This window comes from Dama dama, chromosome 29 (assembly GCF_033118175.1).
Source record: "Dama dama isolate Ldn47 chromosome 29, ASM3311817v1, whole genome shotgun sequence".
NCBI lineage: Eukaryota > Metazoa > Chordata > Mammalia > Artiodactyla > Cervidae > Dama > Dama dama.
The window spans coordinates 8,218,675-8,233,242 of NC_083709.1; positions in this window are offsets into that span (position 1 = coordinate 8,218,675).

A 14,568-nucleotide genomic window follows, 5' to 3' on the forward strand; every position below is an offset into this window, starting at 1 on the left:
AAGCCTGAAAATGTTTGTAAAATATGAGGAGCTTCAAAACGTGTCAAAAATATGAGGAGCATGAAACGATCTGAAAAATAGGAGGATAAAGAAGCGGTGTTGAAAAACATGAAGATCTGAAAACTTGTGAAAAATATGAAGAGCTTCAAAAGGTGTGAAAAATATGAAGAGCTTCAAAAGGTGTCAAAAATGGGATGAGCATGAAACGGTCTGAAAAATAGGAGGAGTATGAAGCGGTGTTGAAAAACATGAAGAGAATCAAAAGGTGTGAAAAATATGAAGAGCTTCAAAAAGTGTCAATAATGAGATGAGCATGAAATGGTCTGAAAAGAAGGAGGAGCATGAAGTGGTGTTGAAAATCATGAAGAGCCTGAAAAGGTGTGAAATATATGAAGAGATTCAAAAGCTGTCAAAAATATGAGGAGCACGTAACGGTTTGGAAAATAGGAAGAGCATGAAGTGGTGTTGAAAAACATGAAGAGCCTGAAAAGATGTGAAAAATATGAAGAGCTTCAAAAGGTGTCCACAATATGAGGAGCATGAAACTGTCTGAGAAATAGGAGGAGCATGAAGTGGTGCTGAAAAACATGAAGAGCCTAAAAGGTGTGAAAAATATGAAAAGCTTCAAAAGATGTCATAAATATGAGGAGCATGAAACAGTCTGAAAAAATGGATGATCATGAAGCGGTGTTGAAAAACATGAAGAGCCTGAAAAGTTGTGAAAAATATGAACAGCTTCAAAAGGTGTCAAAAATGTGAGGAGCATGAAACGGTCTGAAAAATAGGAGGAGCATGAAACCGTGTCAAAAACATGAAGAGCCTGAAAAGGTGTGAAAAATGAAGAGCTTCAAAAGGTGTGAAATACATGAGAAGCATGAAACGGTATGAAAAATAGGAGGAGCATGAAACCGTGTCAAAAACATGAAGAGCCTGAAAAGGTGTGAAAAACATGAAGGGCTTCAAAAGGTGTCAAAAATTAGATTAGCATGAAACGGTCTGAAAAATAGGAGGAGCATGAAGTGGTGTTGAAAAACATAAAGAGCCTGAAAAAGTGTAAAATATCTGAAGAGCTTCAAAAGTTGTGAAAAATATTAGGAGCTTCAAAAGAGGTCAAAAATATGAGGAGCATGAAACGGTTTTGAAAAACACGAAGGGCCTGAAAAGGTTTGAAAAATATGAAGAGCTTCAAAAGGTGTGAAATACATAGGGGCAAGAAACGGTCTGAAAAAGAGAAGGAGCATGAAGCTGTGTTGAAAAACATGAAGAGCCTGAAAAGATGTGAAATATATGAAGAGCTTCAAAAGGTGTCAAAAATATGAGGAGATTGAAACGGTCTGAAAAATAGGTGGAGCATGAAGCAGTGTTTAAAAACATGAAGAGCCTGAAAAGGTGTGAAAAATAGGAAGAGCTTCAAAAGGAGTGAAATACATGAGGAGGATGAAACCGTCTGAAAAATAGGAGGAGCATGAAGCGTTGTTCAAAAATATGAAGAGCCTGAAAATTTGTGAAAACTATGAAGAGTTTCAGAAGGTGTGAAATATATGAAGACCTTCAAAAGGTGTCAAATTTTAGATGAGCATGAAACGGTCTGAAAAATAGACTAACATGAAGTGGTGTTGAAAAACATGAAGAGACTGAAAAGGTGTAGAAAACATGAAGAGCTTCAAAAGCTGTGAAAAATATGAGGAGCACGAAATGCTCTGAAAAATAAGAGGAGCATGAAGCCGTGTTGAAAAACATGAAGAGCCTGAAAAGGTGTAGAAAATATGAAGAGCTTCAAAAGGTGTCAAAAATATGAGGAACATGAAACGGTTTGAAAAATAGGAGGAGCATGAAGTGGGGTTGAAAATCATGAAGAGCCTGAAAAGGTGTGTAAAATATGAAGAGCTTCAAAAGGAGTGAAATACATGAGGAGCATGAAACCGTCTGAATTATAGGAGGAGCATGAAGTGATGTTCATAAACATGAAGAGCCTGAAAAGGTGTGAAATATATGAAGAGCTTCAAAAGGTGTGAAAAATATGAAGAGCTTCAAAAGCTGTCAAAAATGAGATGAGCATGAAACGGTCTGAAAAATAGGACTAACATGAAGTGGTGTTGAAAAACATGAAGAGCCTGAAAAAGTGTGAAATATATGAAGAGCTTCAAAAGGTGTGAAATATATTAGGAGCTTCAAAAGAAGTCAAAAATATGAAGAGCATGATGCGGTCTGAAAAATAGGACGAGCATGAAACGGGTCTGAAAATCACGAAGAGCCTGAAAAGGTGTGAAAAATAAGAAGAGCCTCAAAAGGTGTGAAATACATGAGGATCATGAAACTGTCTGAAAAATAGGATGTGCATGAAGTGGTGTTCAAAATCATGAAGAGCCTGAGAACGTGTGAAAAATATGAAGAGCTTCAAAAATGTGAAAAATATGAAGAGCTTCAAAAGGTGTGAAATATATGAGGAGCTTCAAAAGGTGTCAAAAATTAGATGAGCATGAAACGGTCTGAAAAATAGGAGGAGCATGATGTGGTGTTGAAAAACATTAAGAGCCTGAAAAGGTGTGAAATATATGAAGAGCTTCAAAGGTGTGAAAAATATGAGGAGCTTCAAAAGGTGACAAAAAAATGAAGAGCATGAAACAGTCTGAAAAATAGGAGGAGCATGAAGCGGTGTTCAAAAAAATGGAGAGCTTGAAAAGGTGTGAAATATATGAAGAGCTTCAAAAGGTGTGAAAAATATGAAGAGCTTCAAAAGGTGTCAAAAAAATGAAGAGCATGAAACGGTCTGAAAATAGGAGGAGCATGAAACGGTGTTCAAAACATGAAGAGCCTTAAAAGGTGTGAAAAATATGAGTAGCCTCAAAACGTGTCAAAAATATGAGGAGTGTGAAACTGTGTGAAAAATAGCAGGAGCATGAAGCGGTGTTCAAAAGCATGAAGAGCCTGAAAACGTGTGAAAAATTTGAATAGCTTCAAAAATGTGAAAAATATGAAGAGCTTCAAAAGGTGTGAAATATAAGAAGAGCTTCAAAAGGTGTCAAAAATTAGATGAGCATGAAACGGTCTGAAAAATAGGAGGAGCATGAAGTGGTGTTGAAAAACATGAAGAGCCTGAAAATGTGTGAAATATATGAAGAGCTTCAAAAGGTGTGAAAAATATGAAGAGCTTCAAAAGGTGTCAAAAATATGAAGAGCATGAAACGGTCGCAAAAATAGGAGGAACTTGAAGTGGTGTTCGAAAACATGAAGAGTCTGAAAAGGTGTGAAATATAAGAAGAGCTTCAAAGGGTGTCAAAATTATGAGGAGCATGAAACGGTCTGAAAAATAGGAGGAACATGAAACAGTGTTGAAAACCATGAAGAGCCTGAAAAGGTGTGAAAAATATGAAGATCTTCAAAAGGTATGAAAAATATGAAGAGCTTCAAAAGGTGTCAAAAATGAGATGACCATGAAACGGTCTGAAAAATAGAAGGAGCATGAAGTTGTTTTTAAACAATGAAGAGCCTGAAAAGGTGGGAAGTATATGAAGATTTCAAAAGGTGTCAAAAATAAGAGGAGCATGAAACGGTCTGAAAAATAGGAGGAGCATGAAGTCATGTTGAAAAACATGAAGAGCCTGAAAATGTGTGAAAAATACGAAGAGCTTCAAAAGGTGTCACAAATAAGAGGAGCATGAAACGGTCTGAAATATATGAGGAGCATGAAGCGGTGTTCAAAAACATGAAGAGCCTGAAAACGTGTGAAAAATTTGAAGAGCTTCAAAAATGTGAAAAATATGAAGAGCTTCAAAAGGTGTCAAAAATTAGATGAGCATGAATCGGTCTGAAAAATAGGAGGAGCATGAAGTGGTGTTCGAAAACATGAAGAGTCTGAAAAGGTGTGAAATATAAGAAGAGCTTCAAAGGGTGTGAAAAATATGAAGAGCTTCAAAACGTGTCAAAAATATGAAGAGCATGAAACGGTCTGAAAGGTAGGAGAAGCATGAAGCGGTGTTCAAAAACATGAAGAGCCTGAAAAGGTGTGAAAAATATGAAGAGTTTAAAAACGTGTGAAATTATGAAGAGCTTCAAAACGAGTCAAAAAAATGAGGAGCATGAAACGGTCTGAAAAATAGGAGGAGCATGAAGTGGGGTTGAAAAACATGAAGAGTATGAAAAGGAATGAAATATATGAAGAGCTTCAAAAGATGTCAAAAATATGAGGAGCATGAAACGTTCTGAAAAATATGAGGAGCATAAAACTGTGTTCAAAAACATGAAGAGCCTGAAAAGGTGTGAAAAATAGGAAGAGCTTCAAAAGGTGTGAAGTATATGAGGAGCATGAAACGGTCTGAAAAATACGAGGATCATGAAGCGGTGTTGAAAAACCTGAAGGGCATGAAATGTTGTGAAATATATGAAGAGCATCAAAAGGTGTCAAAAATATGAGGAGCATGAAACGGTCTGAAAAATAGGAGGAGCATGAAACGGTGTTGAAAAACATGAAGAGCCTGAAAAGGTGTGAAAAATACGAAGAGGTTCAAAAGATGTGAAATACATGAGGAGCATGAAACGGTGTATAAAAAAGGAGGAGCATGAAGCGGTGTTGATAAATATGAAGAGCCTGAAAAAGTGTGAAAAATACGAAGAGCTTCAAAAGGTGTGAAAAATATGAAGAGCTTCAAAAGGTGTCAAAATTATGAGGAGCAAGAAAAGGTCTGAAAAACACGAGGAGCATGAGGTGGTGTTGAAAAACATGAAGAGCCTGAAAAGATGTGAAAAATATGAAGAGCTTCAAAATGTGTCAAAAATATGAGCAGCATGAAACGGTCTGAAAAACAGGAGAAGCATGAAGCGGTGTTGAAAAACATGAGGAGCCTGAAAACGTGTGAAAAATATGAAGAGCTTCAAAAATATGAAAAATATGAAGAGATTCATAAGGTGTGAAAAATATGAAGAGCTTCAAAAGATGTCAAAAATGAGATGAGCATGAAACGGTCTGAAGAAAAGGAGGAGCATGAAGCGGAGTTCACAAAAATGAAGAGCCTGAAAACATGCGAAATATGTGAAGCGCTTCAAAAGGTGTGAAATACATGAGGAGCATGAAACAGTTGAAAAATAGGAGGAGCATGAAGTGGTGTTGAAAAACATGAAGAGCCTGAAAAGGTGTGAAAAATATGAAGAGCTTCAAAAGGTACCAAAAATATGAGGAGCATGAAACGGTCTGCAAATAGGACGAGCATGAAGCGGTGTTCAAAAACATGAAGAGCCTGAAAAGGTGTGAAAAATATGAAGAGCTTCAAAAGGTGTAAAAAATATGAGGAACATGAAACGGTCTGAAAAATAGGAGGAGCATGAAGTGGGGTTGAAAATCATGAAGAGCCTGAAAAGGTGTGTAAAATATGAAGAGCTTCAAAAGGAGTGAAATACATGAGGAGCATGAAACCGTCTGAATTATAGGAGGAGCATGAAGCGATGTTCATAAACATGAAGAGCCTGAAAAGGTGTGAAATATATGAAGAGCTTCAAAAGGTGTGAAAAATATGAAGAGCTTCAAAAGCTGTCAAAAATGAGATGAGCATGAAACGGTCTGAAAAATAGGACTAACATGAAGTGGTGTTGAAAAACTTGAAGAGCCTGAAAAAGTGTGAAATATATGAAGAGCTTCAAAAGGTGTGAAATATATTAGGAGCTTCAAAAGGAGTCAAAAATATGAAGAGCATGATACGGTCTGAAAAATAGGACGAGCATGAAACGGGTTTGAAAATCACGAAGAGCCTGAAAAGGTGTGAAAAATAAGAAGAGCTTCAAAAGGTGTGAAATACATGAGGATCATGAAACTGTCTGAAAAATAGGATGTGCATGAAGTGGTGTTCAAAATCATGAAGAGCCTGAAAACGTGTGAAAAATATGAAGAGCTTCAAAAATGTGAAAAATATGAAGAGCTTCAAAAGGTGTGAAATATATGAGGAGCTTCAAAAGGTGTCAAAAATTAGATGAGCATGAAACGGTCTGAAAAATAGGAGGAGCATGATGTGGTGTTGAAAAACATTAAGAGCCTGAAAAGGTGTGAAATATATGAAGAGCTTCAAAGGTGTGAAAAATATGAGGAGCTTCAAAAGGTGAAAAAAAATGAAGAGCATGAAACAGTCTGAAAAATAGGAGGAGCATGAAGCGGTGTTTAAAAACATGAAGAGCTTGAAAAGGTGTGAAATATATGAAGAGCTTCAAAAGGTGTGAAAAATATGAAGAGCTTCAAAAGGTGTCAAAAAAATGAAGAGCATGAAACGGTCTGAAAATAGGAGGAGCATGAAACGGTGTTCAAAACATGAAGAGCCTTAAAAGGTGTGAAAAATATGAAGAAATTTAAAAGGTGTCAAGAATATGAGGAGTATGAAACGTTCTGAAAAATAGGAGGATCATGAAACGGTGTTCAAAAACATGAAGAGCCTGAAAAGGTGTGAAAAATATGAGTAGCCTCAAAACGTGTCAAAAATATGAGGAGTGTGAAACTTTGTGAAAAATAGCAGGAGCATGAAGCGGTGTTCAAAAGCATGAAGAGCCTGAAAACGTGTGAAAAATTTGAATAGCTTCAAAAATGTGAAAAATATGAAGAGCTTCAAAAGGTGTGAAATATATGAAGAGCTTCAAAAGGTGTCAAAAATTAGATGAGCATGAAACGGTCTGAAAAATAGGAGGAGCATGAAGTGGTGTTGAAAAACATGAAGAGCCTGAAAATGTGTGAAATATATGAAGAGCTTCAAAAGGTGTGAAAAATATGAAGAGCTTCAAAAGGTGTCAAAAATATGAAGAGCATGAAACGGTCGCAAAAATAGGAGGAACTTGAAGTGGTGTTCGAAAACATGAAGAGTCTGAAAAGGTGTGAAATATAAGAAGAGCTTCAAAGGGTGTCAAAATTATGAGGAGCATGAAACGGTCTGAAAAATAGGAGGAACATGAAACAGTGTTGAAAACTATGAAGAGCCTGAAAAGGTGTGAAAAATATGAAGATCTTCAAAAGGTATGAAAAATATGAAGAGCTTCAAAAGGTGTCAAAAATGAGATGACCATGAAACGGTCTGAAAAATAGAAGGAGCATGAAGTTGTTTTTAAACAATGAAGAGCCTGAAAAGGTGGGAAGTATATGAAGATTTCAAAAGGTGTCAAAAATAAGAGGAGCATGAAACGGTCTGAAAAATAGGAGGAGCATGATGTCATGTTGAAAAACATGAAGAGCCTGAAAATGTGTGAAAAATACGAAGAGCTTCAAAAGGTGTCACAAATAAGAGGAGCATGAAACGGTCTGAAATATATGAGGAGCATGAAGCGGTGTTCAAAAACATGAAGAGCCTGAAAACGTGTGAAAAATTTGAAGAGCTTCAAAAATGTGAAAAATATGAAGAGCTTCAAAAGGTGTGAAATATATGAAGAGCTTCAAAAGGTGTCAAAAATTAGATGAGCATGAAACGGTCTGAAAAATAGGAGGAGCATGAAGTGGTGTTGAAAAACAGGAAGAGCCTGAAAATGTGTGAAATATTTGAAGAGCTTCAAAAGGTGTGAAAAATATGAAGAGCTTCAAAAAGTGTCAAAAATATGAAGAGCATGAAACGGTCGCAAAAATAGGAGGAACTTGAAGTGGTGTTCGAAAACATGAAGAGTCTGAAAAGGTGTGAAATATAAGAAGAGCTTCAAAGGGTGTGAAAAATATGAAGAGCTTCAAAAGGTGTCAAAAATATGAAGAGCATGAAACGGTCTGAAAGGTAGAAGAAGCATGAAGCGGTGTTGAAAAACATGAAGAGCCTGAAAAGGTGTGAAAAAAGTGAAGAGCTTCAAAACGTGTCAAAAAAATGAGGAGCATGAAACGGTCTGAAAAACAGGAGGAGCATGAAGTGGGGTTGAAAAACATGAAGAGTATGAAAAGGAGTGAAATATATGAAGAGCTTCAAAAGATGTCAAAAATATGAGGAGCATGAAACGGTCTGAAAAATATGAGGAGCATAAAACTGTGTTCAAAAACATGAAGAGCCTGAAAAGGTGTGAAAAATAGGAAGAGCTTCAAAAGGTGTGAAGTATATGAGGAGCATGAAACGGTCTGAAAAACACGAGGATCATGAAGCGGTGTTGAAAAACCTGAAGGGCCTGAAATGTTGTGAAATATATGAAGAGCATCAAAAGGTGTCAAAAATATGAGGAGCATGAAACGGTCTGAAAAATAGGAGGAGCATGAAATGGTGTTGAAAAACATGAAGAGCCTGAAAAGGAGTGAAAAATAAAGAGCTTCAAAAGGTGTCAAAAATATGTGGAGCATGAAACGTTCTGAAAAATAGGAGGAGCATGAAATGGTGTTGAAAAACATGAAGAGCCTGAAAAGGAGTGAAAAATAAAGAGCTTCAAAAGGTGTCAAAAATATGTGGAGCATGTAACGGTTTGAAAAATAGGAGGAGCATGAAGCGGTGTTCAAAAACATGAAGATCCTGAAAAGGTGTGAAAAATACGAAGAGCTTCAAAAGATGTGAAATACATGAGGAGCATGAAACGGTGTATAAAAAAGGAGGAGCAAGAAGCGGTGTTGATAAATATGAAGAGCCTGAAAAAGTGTGAAAAATATGAAGAGCTTCAAAAGTTGTGAAAAATAGGAGGAGCATGAAGCGGTGTTGAAAAACATGAAGAGCCTGAAAAGGTGTGAAAAATACGAAGAGCTTCAAAATGTGTCAAAAATATGAGGAGCATGAAACGGTCTGAAAAACAGGAGAAGCATGAAGCGGTGTTGAAAAACATGAGGAGCCTGAAAACGTGTGAAAAATATGAAGAGCTTCAAAAATATGAAAAATATGAAGAGATTCATAAGGTGTGAAAAATATGAAGAGCTTCAAAAGATGTCAAAAATGAGATGAGCATGAAACGGTCTGAAGAAAAGGAGGAGCATGAAGCGGAGTTCACAAAAATGAAGAGCCTGAAAACATGCGAAATATATGAAGCGCTTCAAAAGGTGTGAAATACATGAGGAGCATGAAACAGTTGAAAAATAGGAGGAGCATGAAGTGGTGTTGAAAAACATGAAGAGCCTGAAAAGGTGTGAAAAATATGAAGAGCTTCAAAAGGTACCAAAAATATGAGGAGCATGAAACGGTCTGCAAATAGGACGAGCATGAAGCGGTGTTCAAAAACATGAAGAGCCTGAAAAGGTGTGAAAAATATGAAGAGCTTCAAAAGGTGTAAAAAATATGAGGAACATGAAACGGTCTGAAAAATAGGAGGAGCATGAAGTGGGGTTGAAAATCATGAAGAGCCTGAAAAGGTGTGTAAAATATGAAGAGCTTCAAAAGGAGTGAAATACATGAGGAGCATGAAACCGTCTGAATTATAGGAGGAGCATGAAGCGATGTTCATAAACATGAAGAGCCTGAAAAGGTGTGAAATATATGAAGAGCTTCAAAAGGTGTGAAAAATATGAAGAGCTTCAAAAGCTGTCAAAAATGAGATGAGCATGAAACGGTCTGAAAAATAGGACTAACATGAAGTGGTGTTGAAAAACATGAAGAGCCTGAAAAAGTGTGAAATATATGAAGAGCTTCAAAAGGTGTGAAATATATTAGGAGCTTCAAAAGGAGTCAAAAATATGAAGAGCATGATACGGTCTGAAAAATAGGACGAGCATGAAACGGGTTTGAAAATCACGAAGAGCCTGAAAAGGTGTGAAAAATAAGAAGAGCTTCAAAAGGTGTGAAATACATGAGGATCATGAAACTGTCTGAAAAATAGGATGTGCATGAAGTGGTGTTCAAAATCATGAAGAGCCTGAAAACGTGTGAAAAATATGAAGAGCTTCAAAAATGTGAAAAATATGAAGAGCTTCAAAAGGTGTGAAATATATGAGGAGCTTCAAAAGGTGTCAAAAATTAGATGAGCATGAAACGGTCTGAAAAATAGGAGGAGCATGATGTGGTGTTGAAAAACATTAAGAGCCTGAAAAGGTGTGAAATATATGAAGAGCTTCAAAGGTGTGAAAAATATGAGGAGCTTCAAAAGGTGAAAAAAAATGAAGAGCATGAAACAGTCTGAAAAATAGGAGGAGCATGAAGCGGTGTTTAAAAACATGAAGAGCTTGAAAAGGTGTGAAATATATGAAGAGCTTCAAAAGGTGTGAAAAATATGAAGAGCTTCAAAAGGTGTCAAAAAAATGAAGAGCATGAAACGGTCTGAAAATAGGAGGAGCATGAAACGGTGTTCAAAACATGAAGAGCCTTAAAAGGTGTGAAAAATATGAAGAAATTTAAAAGGTGTCAAGAATATGAGGAGTATGAAACGTTCTGAAAAATAGGAGGATCATGAAACGGTGTTCAAAAACATGAAGAGCCTGAAAAGGTGTGAAAAATATGAGTAGCCTCAAAACGTGTCAAAAATATGAGGAGTGTGAAACTTTGTGAAAAATAGCAGGAGCATGAAGCGGTGTTCAAAAGCATGAAGAGCCTGAAAACGTGTGAAAAATTTGAATAGCTTCAAAAATGTGAAAAATATGAAGAGCTTCAAAAGGTGTGAAATATATGAAGAGCTTCAAAAGGTGTCAAAAATTAGATGAGCATGAAACGGTCTGAAAAATAGGAGGAGCATGAAGTGGTGTTGAAAAACATGAAGAGCCTGAAAATGTGTGAAATATATGAAGAGCTTCAAAAGGTGTGAAAAATATGAAGAGCTTCAAAAGGTGTCAAAAATATGAAGAGCATGAAACGGTCGCAAAAATAGGAGGAACTTGAAGTGGTGTTCGAAAACATGAAGAGTCTGAAAAGGTGTGAAATATAAGAAGAGCTTCAAAGGGTGTCAAAATTATGAGGAGCATGAAACGGTCTGAAAAATAGGAGGAACATGAAACAGTGTTGAAAACTATGAAGAGCCTGAAAAGGTGTGAAAAATATGAAGATCTTCAAAAGGTATGAAAAATATGAAGAGCTTCAAAAGGTGTCAAAAATGAGATGACCATGAAACGGTCTGAAAAATAGAAGGAGCATGAAGTTGTTTTTAAACAATGAAGAGCCTGAAAAGGTGGGAAGTATATGAAGATTTCAAAAGGTGTCAAAAATAAGAGGAGCATGAAACGGTCTGAAAAATAGGAGGAGCATGATGTCATGTTGAAAAACATGAAGAGCCTGAAAATGTGTGAAAAATACGAAGAGCTTCAAAAGGTGTCACAAATAAGAGGAGCATGAAACGGTCTAAAATATATGAGGAGCATGAAGCGGTGTTCAAAAACATGAAGAGCCTGAAAACGTGTGAAAAATTTGAAGAGCTTCAAAAATGTGAAAAATATGAAGAGCTTCAAAAGGTGTGAAATATATGAAGAGCTTCAAAAGGTGTCAAAAATTAGATGAGCATGAAACGGTCTGAAAAATAGGAGGAGCATGAAGTGGTGTTGAAAAACAGGAAGAGCCTGAAAATGTGTGAAATATTTGAAGAGCTTCAAAAGGTGTGAAAAATATGAAGAGCTTCAAAAAGTGTCAAAAATATGAAGAGCATGAAACGGTCGCAAAAATAGGAGGAACTTGAAGTGGTGTTCGAAAACATGAAGAGTCTGAAAAGGTGTGAAATATAAGAAGAGCTTCAAAGGGTGTGAAAAATATGAAGAGCTTCAAAAGGTGTCAAAAATATGAAGAGCATGAAACGGTCTGAAAGGTAGAAGAAGCATGAAGCGGTGTTGAAAAACATGAAGAGCCTGAAAAGGTGTGAAAAAAGTGAAGAGCTTCAAAACGTGTCAAAAAAATGAGGAGCATGAAACGGTCTGAAAAACAGGAGGAGCATGAAGTGGGGTTGAAAAACATGAAGAGTATGAAAAGGAGTGAAATATATGAAGAGCTTCAAAAGATGTCAAAAATATGAGGAGCATGAAACGGTCTGAAAAATATGAGGAGCATAAAACTGTGTTCAAAAACATGAAGAGCCTGAAAAGGTGTGAAAAATAGGAAGAGCTTCAAAAGGTGTGAAGTATATGAGGAGCATGAAACGGTCTGAAAAACACGAGGATCATGAAGCGGTGTTGAAAAACCTGAAGGGCCTGAAATGTTGTGAAATATATGAAGAGCATCAAAAGGTGTCAAAAATATGAGGAGCATGAAACGGTCTGAAAAATAGGAGGAGCATGAAATGGTGTTGAAAAACATGAAGAGCCTGAAAAGGAGTGAAAAATAAAGAGCTTCAAAAGGTGTCAAAAATATGTGGAGCATGAAACGTTCTGAAAAATAGGAGGAGCATGAAATGGTGTTGAAAAACATGAAGAGCCTGAAAAGGAGTGAAAAATAAAGAGCTTCAAAAGGTGTCAAAAATATGTGGAGCATGTAACGGTTTGAAAAATAGGAGGAGCATGAAGCGGTGTTCAAAAACATGAAGATCCTGAAAAGGTGTGAAAAATACGAAGAGCTTCAAAAGATGTGAAATACATGAGGAGCATGAAACGGTGTATAAAAAAGGAGGAGCAAGAAGCGGTGTTGATAAATATGAAGAGCCTGAAAAAGTGTGAAAAATATGAAGAGCTTCAAAAGTTGTGAAAAATAGGAGGAGCATGAAGCGGTGTTGAAAAACATGAAGAGCCTGAAAAGGTGTGAAAAATACGAAGAGCTTCAAAATGTGTCAAAAATATGAGGAGCATGAAACGGTCTGAAAAACAGGAGAAGCATGAAGCGGTGTTGAAAAACATGAGGAGCCTGAAAACGTGTGAAAAATATGAAGAGCTTCAAAAATATGAAAAATATGAAGAGATTCATAAGGTGTGAAAAATATGAAGAGCTTCAAAAGATGTCAAAAATGAGATGAGCATGAAACGGTCTGAAGAAAAGGAGGAGCATGAAGCGGAGTTCACAAAAATGAAGAGCCTGAAAACATGCGAAATATATGAAGCGCTTCAAAAGGTGTGAAATACATGAGGAGCATGAAACAGTTGAAAAATAGGAGGAGCATGAAGTGGTGTTGAAAAACATGAAGAGCCTGAAAAGGTGTGAAAAATATGAAGAGCTTCAAAAGGTACCAAAAATATGAGGAGCATGAAACGGTCTGCAAATAGGACGAGCATGAAGCGGTGTTCAAAAACATGAAGAGCCTGAAAAGGTGTGAAAAATATGAAGAGCTTCAAAAGGTGTAAAAAATATGAGGAACATGAAACGGTCTGAAAAATAGGAGGAGCATGAAGTGGGGTTGAAAATCATGAAGAGCCTGAAAAGGTGTGTAAAATATGAAGAGCTTCAAAAGGAGTGAAATACATGAGGAGCATGAAACCGTCTGAATTATAGGAGGAGCATGAAGCGATGTTCATAAACATGAAGAGCCTGAAAAGGTGTGAAATATATGAAGAGCTTCAAAAGGTGTGAAAAATATGAAGAGCTTCAAAAGCTGTCAAAAATGAGATGAGCATGAAACGGTCTGAAAAATAGGACTAACATGAAGTGGTGTTGAAAAACATGAAGAGCCTGAAAAAGTGTGAAATATATGAAGAGCTTCAAAAGGTGTGAAATATATTAGGAGCTTCAAAAGGAGTCAAAAATATGAAGAGCATGATACGGTCTGAAAAATAGGACGAGCATGAAACGGGTTTGAAAATCACGAAGAGCCTGAAAAGGTGTGAAAAATAAGAAGAGCTTCAAAAGGTGTGAAATACATGAGGATCATGAAACTGTCTGAAAAATAGGATGTGCATGAAGTGGTGTTCAAAATCATGAAGAGCCTGAAAACGTGTGAAAAATATGAAGAGCTTCAAAAATGTGAAAAATATGAAGAGCTTCAAAAGGTGTGAAATATATGAGGAGCTTCAAAAGGTGTCAAAAATTAGATGAGCATGAAACGGTCTGAAAAATAGGAGGAGCATGATGTGGTGTTGAAAAACATTAAGAGCCTGAAAAGGTGTGAAATATATGAAGAGCTTCAAAGGTGTGAAAAATATGAGGAGCTTCAAAAGGTGAAAAAAAATGAAGAGCATGAAACAGTCTGAAAAATAGGAGGAGCATGAAGCGGTGTTTAAAAACATGAAGAGCTTGAAAAGGTGTGAAATATATGAAGAGCTTCAAAAGGTGTGAAAAATATGAAGAGCTTCAAAAGGTGTCAAAAAAATGAAGAGCATGAAACGGTCTGAAAATAGGAGGAGCATGAAACGGTGTTCAAAACATGAAGAGCCTTAAAAGGTGTGAAAAATATGAAGAAATTTAAAAGGTGTCAAGAATATGAGGAGTATGAAACGTTCTGAAAAATAGGAGGATCATGAAACGGTGTTCAAAAACATGAAGAGCCTGAAAAGGTGTGAAAAATATGAGTAGCCTCAAAACGTGTCAAAAATATGAGGAGTGTGAAACTTTGTGAAAAATAGCAGGAGCATGAAGCGGTGTTCAAAAGCATGAAGAGCCTGAAAACGTGTGAAAAATTTGAATAGCTTCAAAAATGTGAAAAATATGAAGAGCTTCAAAAGGTGTGAAATATATGAAGAGCTTCAAAAGGTGTCAAAAATTAGATGAGCATGAAACGGTCTGAAAAATAGGAGGAGCATGAAGTGGTGTTGAAAAACATGAAGAGCCTGAAAATGTGTGAAATATATGAAGAGCTTCAAAAGGTGTGAAAAATATGAAGAGCTTC